The following is an 11,374-nucleotide window of genomic DNA, read 5'->3' as shown; positions in this document are numbered from 1 at the left end:
ACACGGCTGGATTCTGATTGATTTTTATTGTATGTGGTAAGACGCAACTATATTTTTTATTATATGATTTTTCTTATTTTTCCTACTGTCCTGAGTCTTATTGCCTAATATGGCTAGAGTCATTGCTAAGACTGTCAAGAAATGATTACTGGAAAAAAGTCTTTATTTGGTATAGAAATCTATTCATTGGTGCCTGGACTAAGCCATATATATTCCTTTAGGGAGATATTGCAATGAATACCAAAAAATCTATAGCTTATTGCTATCTTCTGAATTTACGATCTACTGAGAGATTTCGTTATATTGTGATGATATTTAATTTTAATTTTTTAAATAGTTGTTTCTTTTGTTTGTATGCAGAGAGTTAATTTTCATTTTTTACAAGTTCTGGAGACCTTTGGAAATGATAAATCTGAAACAGAAATGAGTTTCCCTTTAGCATCCAAAAAGAGAATGGGGTAGAGTACAAAAGGGGAAAAAGTCAGTCAGTTAATTTGCATTTATTAAGCCACTATTATGTGTATAGCATTGAAAAGTATCTTAAATAAACTTGGGAACATAATTTAAAAATATTTTGGGTGACTCAAGGCAAGCTTTGTTTTCAAGATTTCATAAGAGTATTTTGTGTGTGTGTGCGTATATATATATATATATATATGTATATATATATGGTAAAGTTCTCATAGATCTATATGGTGTCTCATGTATTTTTTCTTTTTCAAAATCCTGTTTAATATTTTACTTTTACTAATTACATGTAAAATTTTAACGTTCTTATTTTTAAAATTTGAGTTCCAAGTTCTCTTCTTTCTCCTCTCCTTTCCATTGAGAAGGGAAGCAATTTGACATGTTATATATATTTCTGTGTAAGCAATTCTGTATAAAAAAACAGACAAACTAAATGAAGGAAAATGATGTAAACAAAAAGTTTCTTTGTTTTTAATTCATGCTCTACCATTTCTTTCTCTGGAGATGAATAGCACTTTTCATCATAAGTCCCACAAAATTATCTTGTATCATTGTATTGATGAGTATAGCTAAGTTAATTACAATAGATCACCATAAAGTATTGCTGTTACTGTGTACAATTTCCTAACCAACTTGTTCAGGCATTCTTCAATTGATGGACATCCCCTAAATTTCCAATTTTTTGTCACTATTTGCTCTCTCTTTTCTTCTGTTAAGTTTCTTTTTTCTCATGGTTCATTACATTGGTTTTGTGAAAATATGTTTAATGTGAATGTATATGTAGAGCCTATATCAGATTGCATGCCATCTTGGACAGGGGATGAAGGGGAGAAAATTTGGAAGTCAAAAGCTTACGGAACTGAATGTTGTAAACTAAAAATAAATAAAATTTTAAAGAAGTTAGTCATCACATATTGTGACAGATACTCTATAAATGTTCTCATGGTTTTGCTCACTTCTCTCAGAATCAGTTCTTTCAAGTCTTTCCAGACTTTTCTGAAGTCTGCCTGCTTATTATTTCTTATAGTGCAATAGCATTCCATTACATTCATGTACCACATTTTTTTTCAGCCATTCCCCAATTGATGGACAACTCCTCAATTCCCAATTCTTTGCCACAACTAAAAAAGCTGCTGTAAATATTTTTGTACATGTGGGTCATTTTACCATTTGTATGATCTCTTTGGGATATAGACCTAGAAGTGGTATTGCTGGGTCAAAGGGTATGCACATTTTTTAGCCCTTTGAGCATAGTTCCAAATTGCTCTCCAGAATGGTTGGTCACTTTTCTGCTCCACCAACAATTCATGACTGTTCCAATTTTCCCACATTTTCTCTAACATTTATCACTTTCCTGTTTTGCCACGTTAGCCAATATAAGTGTGATATGGTAGCTCAGAGTTGTTTTGACTTGCATTTCTCTAATCAATAGTGATTTAGAGCATTTTTTCATATGACTATAGATAGCTTTAATTTATTTCTCTAAAAATTTTCTGTTCATATACTTTGACCATTTATCAGTTGGGGAATGATTTATATTCTTGTAGATTTGACTCAGCTGTCTATATGTTTTAGAAATGAGGTCTTTATCAGAGGCACTGGTTGTAAAAATTCTTTCCCAGTTTTGTGCTTCCCTCATAATCTTAGTTGCACTTTATTTGTGCAAAAGCTTTTTAATTTAATATAATCAAAATTATCTACTTTCATTTCATAATGTTCTCTATTTCTTATTTGGTCATAAATTCTTCTTTTTTCCAAAAATCTGACAGGTAGCTATTCCTTGCTCACCAATTCTACTTTTCAAGGCATTCTTCTCTTTTGAATTCTTGTGCCTCTTTTACCATTTGGCCTGTTTTTTTTGTGGTGTTATTTTCTTAAGTATTTTTTGTGCATCCCTTACCAAACTGTTGACTCTTCTTTTCATCATTTTCTTGCATCATTCTCATTTCCTCTTCCCAGTTTTTCCTCTGTCTCTCTTACTTGGTTTTTAAAATTCTTTTTGAACTCTTCCTCTTTAAGTGTTTGGATGTAGGATGATTTTGTTTACTCCTTCTGAGTGTGCATTTTGACCTTCCTTATCACCATGATAATACCTTCTATCATCAGAATTTTTTTCTTTTGTTTTCTTAAGTCTGCGTATTTTCTGAAGTCTGTTGTTTGTTCACTTTCCAGCCTATTTAACTCTGTGCTAAAGTGGGGTTTTGCTTCTCAAGTACAGGGGTATTGTCCCAAACTTCAGGTTTTTTGCAAAGCTATTTTCAGAGGTAATTCTGGGGCCCTGTAAGGTTTTGGTTCTTCCAAAGTGCTATGATTTGGAGAGAAGTATGTTTACTACTCTCTTGTACTCTGCACTGCTTTGTGAGTGATCACAAATACTTTTTTCAGTCCTGGAACTATGACCAGGGTGCTTGCTCCCCTGCCACTGTAAGCTCTCCTCTCTTAGTGCTCTTTCTCACCCTGGGATTAAGTCCCAGAACTGCCACACAGATCCAAGTATACACAGTGAAATAGAGTCCTGCCACTGTTGCCAGCAAAGTGACCCCTGTAAATCTCCTTCTGGCCCTTTGTCCAGTCCCTTTATTGTCTGTGGGCTGTGAGGTCTGGAAACTAACACTGCTGCCACTGATGCAGTTGCCCTAAGGCCTACTCCTGGTTTGTTGAGGCCTGGTCTATGCTGGTATGTCCTACTCTGGACTGCACTCTTCTATCACTCTGGTGCAACAGATCTTTCCTGCCAACCTTCTAAGTTTTTTTCACTTCCTCTTTTTGTGGGTCCTTCTGCTTTAGAATTTGCTTAGAGTCATTATTTAAAAGAATTTGGAGGTAGTTGGGGTAGAGGTCAGGTGAGTCTCTGCCTTTACTTGTCTATATCAGCTCTACCTCTGCTATCTCATGGATTTTTACAATTTCCTGAAGGCTGCAGGTGGCACAGTGGATAGAGTGCTGGCTCCAGAGTCAGGAAGACTCATTTTCCTTTATTTAAATGTAGCCGCAGACACTTATTAGCTGTGTTACCCTGGGCAAATTACATTATTCGGTTTGCCTCAGTTTCTTCATCCTCATTGTCTTTACCAATTAAGAGTCTTTTTTGACTAATCAGCGAAATACCATAGGCTTGCTTGAAAGCCTGATTCCTGAAACATTTACAGAAGTATCCTTGAATTCTGGTAGAGTATGGGCCCTGGAATCAGAAAGATCTAGGTTTAATTGACCTCTGGCACTTTCAATCTAGGTGACTTTGGATGATAAAATCTGCATGCCTTAGGATACTCCTAGGACTTATCAGCTGAGTCACAAATAAGTTGAGATTTGCATTAGTTGTAAGGAGTTACCAAATTAGTATTTTCCCCTTGCAATGGAAATCAAAACTTCTCAATGTGTTTGTTTGGAAATAATCATAGTTAGAACTTTGCTGTCTTTAATATGAGAGGCATATAGTGTGAAAATTGCCAGTCTTATTTACTTTTACCCATTTGATTCATCAAATATAATTATAGATGCAAAAGAAAATCTCCCAATGTGATCATATTAAGCTTGAAGCAGACCACTCAGCACTATAAATATTCAGAAGGATCCATTTCAGTATTACTTGAATGGACAATGAATGGTGCTCAATGCATAGCTTTACATGCTGATATAATTTAGATAATATTAAAGTTTTTGATAAATGCCAACTTGTAGTATTTTCTTCTACTTTACTTGATTTCATGTTGGTTTATTAGGTATTCCATTAGATAAATGCCACAGCACTTGAGGATCCAGAAGGAAATAAATTCCCATTGGTTTTTATCAGCAGAATAGAAATCTTAGAAAGAGCAAGACCTGTTATAATTAAAAAATGATAAAAGTAAACGACTTCTTTCCACTGAACAGTGACATGGTATGAAATAGGATGGTTCTGTAGAGTAACCACATTCCGCTTAGAAGGAAGACCAGTCATATCAAGGGTGAATGCAAAGCACTGAATTTGTTTTGATAATTAGGGAATGGGCCTCTGGCAACATTTTTACATTTTTTTTTGTATGGGGGTCATCTAGTAAAATTAAATACCTTAAGAAGAGCATTAAGTATCATATCTCAGTTAAAGACAGCTCCAAGAGAGTCTGTTGATATATACTCCGAAGCGTATTCTTCATTGTTGTTATTTTCCTCTAGAGGTAATTGATTTAACTGCATGGCCCAACAGTTATTCATATTTGGCAGCAATTACTCAAGGAGGGGATAAGCCATCGGCATGGCTTAAACACGGAACAGAATGAGAGGCGTGCCCCATATAGATCTCTGACCTCTCTATATATCAGAGAGATATATCAACTACTGAGCATTTTGAAACTATAATTTCTGCTTTGAAAATGGGTCTACTTTGGGGTGGCTAGGTGGTGCAGTGAATAGAACACTGGCCTTGGAGTCAGGAGTTCAAATATGGCCTCAGACACTTAACACAAAACTAGTTGTATGACCTTGGGCAAGTCACTTAATCCCAATTGCCCTACCTTTCCTCCTGCAAAAAGAAGAAAGAAAGAAAGGGAAGGGAAGGGAAGGGAAGGGAAGGGAAAGGAAAGGAGGGAGGGAGGGCAGGGGAGGGGAGAGGAGGGAAGGGAAGATCACCTATGGGTCTCTAGAAAAGCTATTTACTATGAATTTTTCTTGGTGCCTTTCCATTCCTTGAAATTTCATTATTAGTGGTTTATTGTCCTGTGCCTGGGGTCCTCTTTCAAAATGACAAATACGCAACACATCTAGAGCATAAAATAACCTCCAAGTTAATTTTATTTGATAGGCGTCATTTTGCAAACTGAAGCCTAAGGAAGTCAAATGACTTGACCTGGTTCATATGGGTGGCAAGTGCTGAAGTCGGGAATTGAACCCAAGTCATTGGATACCAAATTCAGTGCTTTTCATACTATATGAAATTAGCTTCCTAGAGAGGGGAAGGGAAACTGATATAATTACATCAATAAAAATGTAAAGAACAAAATGAGAAACTAAATTGTATTCAATTAAAGTGTCTAAGCTGTGATGTAGAAAAGATTTGAACAAACTTTAATTCTCTTTTTAGTGGAGAAGGTGACTATGGGTGTGAAATGTTACATATACTCTCAGAATCATTTGATATATTGGTTAGTCCAGTTGAACAGCTTTTTCTTATTCTTTTTCATTCTTTATTATGAGGAATTACTTACTGAGTAGGAGACTAGAGAGGGATATATTTGGAAAAAAAGACAATATAAAAATATATCACATATACATATATGTGTGTATGTATGTATGTAAATATGTAAAAGAAATGCCCAACTTTAGTCTTGAATGAATTGAGGAAAAATGTTTTTGTTTGTTCTTTATTCCCCCCTTCCCTATATCATAATCAGAATAGTTGTTAGCTGGAAAGGGAGAACATTAAGGACTCCACTAGATACCAGCTGTTATTGGGACAATGAAACTGAACTTGTATTAACTCCCAGTATATCTAAGGCTGATCGAGGAAACAAACCTAGGGTGGGATATGCACATGGGCAAATTGTGTATACTAATTCTATTTTTGTCACATTATTTCCTTACAACTTGCAGTCAGACTAAGATTTGTGTATTCTTAATTTTAGGACAATTTTAGGACATCTATCAAAATCCCCTTTCCCACTCTTTAAATCAGAGAGTGACTTTTGAACATTGAAAATTTTCTTGCACAGATAACTAACACTTTCCAGTTTGACCTTTATTGATCTTCATCTACTCTAAGCAAAGAAGACAAACTAGGATTTAATTGAGTCAAGAAGCAGGCAAGTTTGAGATAAGTAAGAACTTGCTGACAGGCCAAGTTGTTGGACAGCTGTTTCAGCATGGTCCTGTGAAAGAGCCACTGAATGGTGCAAAGCACATGGTGCAAATTTTATTAGTAATAGAGCAGCAGGGTATGCAAAGGAGAGAGAGTTGGCCTCTAAGCCAGGAAGAAATGCACCCAGGTTCTACATCTGGCATATACTGTCTCTGTGACCCTGGACAACTCAATCATCAACTTCATAAATATTTATAAGTGACAGAGTGAATGCTGATTTCTAGGGTTGAAGGAATCCCTCATGGGGATTCCGCTATATTGATAAATTCCAGGTGTGATCAAAATCACCACCATCACCATCATCTTCAGTCTATGGACCTTAGTTCAAATTCTGCCTCAGACACTAACTAATTGTATGATCTTGGGCAAGTTATTTAATTTTTCAGCTTTATTTTCCTTATCCATAAAATAATAGGGTTGGAAGTGATGGCCTTTGAGATTCCTCCCAGCTTTCAATCTTTGCCACTATGATCCTATAAATTAACACATATCCCCTTTCTTCTATCACTACTTATGAGCCAAGATGTTACCTTTACCTCCCTAAGAGCTGTTTTTTTTAAATTTTCTGTACTTTTTTTATTTGTTTGCTTTTTGGAGGGCAGTTGGGGTTAAGTGACTTGCCCAAGGTCACACAGCTAGTTTTTGTGTTAAGTGTCTGAGCCCGGATTTGAACTCAGGTCCTCCTGATTCCAGAGTTGGTGCTCTATTCAATGAGCCACCTAGCCGCCCCCTTTATTTTTTTTTATTTCACCTTGGTGTCACAAAGTATGTTTTTATGAAAGTAGTGACATAGGAATTCTCAGGTTTTTAATGGTACATCACACTTAATGTAGAACCCCTTCTAGAACCCTGTAAATGTAACTGAAACAGATTGCAATTCCTCTACATCTTTGATAGCAGACTGTGTTCAAGTTATTGCAGTGGCTAAACAATTAGTATTCTGGTAATCAACCTTATTGTGATGAAATTCTCTGTGTTTCACTAGCCTGGTCCATAGCAGATTGATATATCAGTCATTGACTGATCTTTATTTACTAAATTTTTAAACTTAAAGGACATGGCAGTGCTAGTAATCCTATTGTAATAGCCTTCAAAAGTCCTAAGTCATTTCCACTGTAGCTTTCTTTCTTAGAAATACTAATTGCTAATATTAATATTTTACAAAGAATCTTCTACAAAATATCCCCAAAAGGCTGGTCTTCCTAACTCACTGCTGGGTTTGAGACTTGTGTGTTTCCCAAAATCAGGTTTTGAGACTGTTTTACTGGGTATGGCCATTGTTTATGCTTTCTGAAACCATAGATAAGAGTTAGGGTCTTGTCTACTCCAAATATGTGAAAACTTCCCCAGAGTGAAATGGGCAGATGAAGACTTGTTCCAGTAACTATGAAGGCAACTGGATCAGGTGCTGTGGAACACTTAGAGTGTGGTCCAACATTGAAGATGCCAGGATCATTTGCTGCATCCAGGGCCATCATCAGTTGTCCTTTTGTCTTGCCACTGGATTTTGATGAGTGTGCAAGAGAGAGTGATGATGATGCCTCTGTGCAACTCTGCCTCAGTTGAATTCAGTTCACACTTAAGACATCAATCTATGATGTCATTGGTCCTCTTCAGAAACAAAAGAAAAACAACAGGAAACTTGTAGCCTAAATACTTTTATTCTTACTTTAAATCTGGAGAAATTAAAGCTGAGATCGATGAATCATCTTGCTCACAATAACAGAGCCAATAAGGTATAGAGTCAGATTTTGAAACACCTCTTGTGATTCAATTCCTATTCTCCTCTATACACCAAGTAGTTTTAGACCTAGTTCTGTCTCTCTGGTGAGCAGTTTTCTTATCTATAAAATGAAGGTTTAGTCTATCTGACCTTAGTGATTACCTCCAACTCTCAAATTCTAAACTTCAGTATGGTAAAGATCTGTGATTTCATGAGGGGCTACCCTCTCCTTTAATGTAGATCACAATTCCTCAGTACATAGATATCCAAATTCAGTGATTAAAAAATGAATCACCCTGCTGCCTAACTGGAGAAGAACCTCTCCAACCTCAGCAAAACTGACCCTCAGACAACAAATATTCACCTTACCCTATGTCTCTTAGAAAAAACTTTTCCAAAATGGAACATCCCGCCTGTCCCAAAATGGGACATCTAATGGCATGACCTTCCAGAGGACAGGGTCACATCTCCATTCCACTATTTCATCTAATATTTTATTAATTATAAAAAGTCACATTATTCTGATATAAGTGATCTTTTTCCTAGACCAGGGGTGGGAACCCTCAGCCTCCATGCCATGGTCCTCTAGGTTCTCAAGTGTGGCTCTTTGACTGAATCCAAACTTCACAGAACAAATCCCCTTAAGGGATAAATCCCCACACCTGGCTAAGACACATGGGCAAGGAAGGCAAGCTATATCATCACCTAACACAGAAGTCATGTTTTGAAATCCTTTCCAAATTATGATACATGATATATTATCATTAATAATAGTATTAAGTATTAAATTTTTAGAACTAGAATTTACTAATTATCATTTATACATTCAAACATCTATAATCTTTTCCTGGATATTTCTTCCCTCTGAGACATTTTTTAGCACCATTCAAACTCTGCTATGGAAGCTATCTTGTCCTAAAGAGTGTGGGCACTTAAGTTCTCCTCTACAAGGTGACAAGGAGACACAGAGAGTGGATTGTGCGGTGACTAGTGTGACATCAAGGACTCAGGTCTGGGAAATATGTACTTGGTGATCCAGTAATTGCTTTTCTTGCTATCATTGGAGCCAGTATAAAGAACACTTCAAGCTTGAAGAGGTACAGCATAAAAGTAGGTCCATTAATTTCGAAACATATTGATCACATTTTATTTGACCATGACTTCATTTCTATCACTAGATAAGCAGTTGTCCAAAGCACTGATTCCATGAACAGAGGTTTTATATGGAGGTCAGACAGTCAAAACTCAGTCACAGAAAAGTACTGTCTGTGTATCTATATGTATTTGTGTGTGTATACATGTGTATATAATATATATTTGCATATGTGTATGTAGATGTATATATGAATGTGTATATACACATATATACATATAATCTGCAAATGAAGGCCAAATGTTTTAATTTTTAAATATGAAAACCTGTGAGCTAAAACTTTATAATAAAAATTACGATAGGTACTTTAGATTTATTAAAAAATCATTCTTAGCTTGCGGGCCTTATGAAAAACTATGAAATGTCTAGGGTTGTAACTTACTGAACTCTGATATATATGATTATGTTTTAATATAGAAATTCAAGTATTAAAATCTTTCCCATTAACTTGACTACATACTACTGTGGAAAATTAGTATATTTTAATTTTAAATAAGTATGATTTTCTGACTCATGATTAAAAAAAAAGGTTACATAAATATGTAGAAGGCAACATTCCCTGAGGCTAAGGACCTCCCTCTCTCTGGTTGGCCTGCTACCACCCTCTAAACGTCAACCTTTTATGCTAGCTGCTTTGGACTTCCAACATCCCCTGTGTTATATTATGCAGAGTTTTGTTAAAAAAATATGTAATCAGAATTGCACGTTTTTGTGAAGATGAAAAACGGTATTTGGAAAATGGTGGTATAAGTAACTGAAAGCTAGGCACATAAAATAAAAATGAAATTGGAGTTCAGGGCCATCCACCCAAGCATGTTTACCCATTAAAGAGAATTAGAGTCTTGTGCCTTAGGATCAAAACACTACTTTGTTACGTTTCATTGTAACAGTGGAAAGATTCTGCCTTCCAAGAAATCGTTCTGCATTGCTTGAATTCCAACAGTTTTCATGTTCATAGAAGATTAAGTCTAGGTCATAATGCTTCAATTCTTCCATGATATAAATGTGTTATCTCTCATCCTGCATCCTTACATGCATGCACACACATACACTCAGAAAGTGTAGACATTTCTGGATAATTTTATTGTTCATTAGTAGGAAATTCTTTTGTTACACTAGGCATCTTTATCATTAATGGCTAAGCAAATAGAAGATAAAATAAAGAAATTAGGTGTGACCACTTACATGTATTGCTTCTGGAAGGTATGTCTGAAACACATGCATTCCTCTAGGGTTGGGGAAGGACCAGATTGTGAAATGGGGGACGTCTGCTCCAAAATGGACATATTGTATTCTCCTGCTTTGAAAAGACCTTATTCTGAGAAATGCTATTAAATCAAATCTAAATCTGAACTCTCTGAAATACTTTATGGTTTCCTGAAGTTCCATCACACAATAAAAGTAACACACAAATAACTATTTCTGGAACTTTAAATTGCTTTATACATTTATTGAAAAAAGTTGGCAGGATTCACATAGATAAGTTTTCGATCTCCATGTACATGCCCTACAATACCCCGTAATTTTTTAATTTCAGTAGATTATAGTAGACCCCCACATCCCATTCCCAGAACTGATGGTTATAGATTATCTCTACTTTCTAATAACTCACACCTGAGGAACTTCTGCTGAGGGCAAACACTAAGAAGGACACAGATTGGAAGAGTTTGTTCACCTACCAAGAGGCTCATTCAATAGGAATAGCAATTTGTGTTGTACTCTTGGAATTAAATTGGTGAAGGCAAGCTTGAACATTGAGGGTTTTAAATGATGGCTTCACTTGACAAGGGTGACCTAATTCATGAAAGCAGAGTTGTTAAATATATTATCCAGAAGCATGAAGGCATTTTTTTCAGATATCCTCTTTCCTTGACATCTCAGCATGAAAGAAACTTTTAAAAGAAATATCCAGTGACTCTGTCGGTGCATATGTTTGGAGTGTGTCTGTGTTCAAGTGTGTGTGTCTGTGTGCCTGTGTGTGTGTGAGAGATAATATGAGAGAGAAGATAATGATGATGATGTACACAAAAGCCAAATAACTAAATAATCTGGTTTCATACACCTGCAGGAGTTTGGTCCTACCCATTGTGTATTTGAAAAGGCATGAGCTAAAAGGAAGAGAGTATACAAAATAAAGGGCAGTGTATCAGCAATGCCATATTCACAATGCCTATAGAGATTACAAATATGCTGATAT

This window comes from Petaurus breviceps, unplaced genomic scaffold (assembly GCF_028583685.1).
Source record: "Petaurus breviceps papuanus isolate PSGF00001 unplaced genomic scaffold, PetGlider_PUasm1.0 140, whole genome shotgun sequence".
Classification (NCBI taxonomy): Eukaryota; Metazoa; Chordata; class Mammalia; order Diprotodontia; family Petauridae; genus Petaurus; species Petaurus breviceps.
This window is presented reverse-complemented; position numbering follows the sequence as displayed.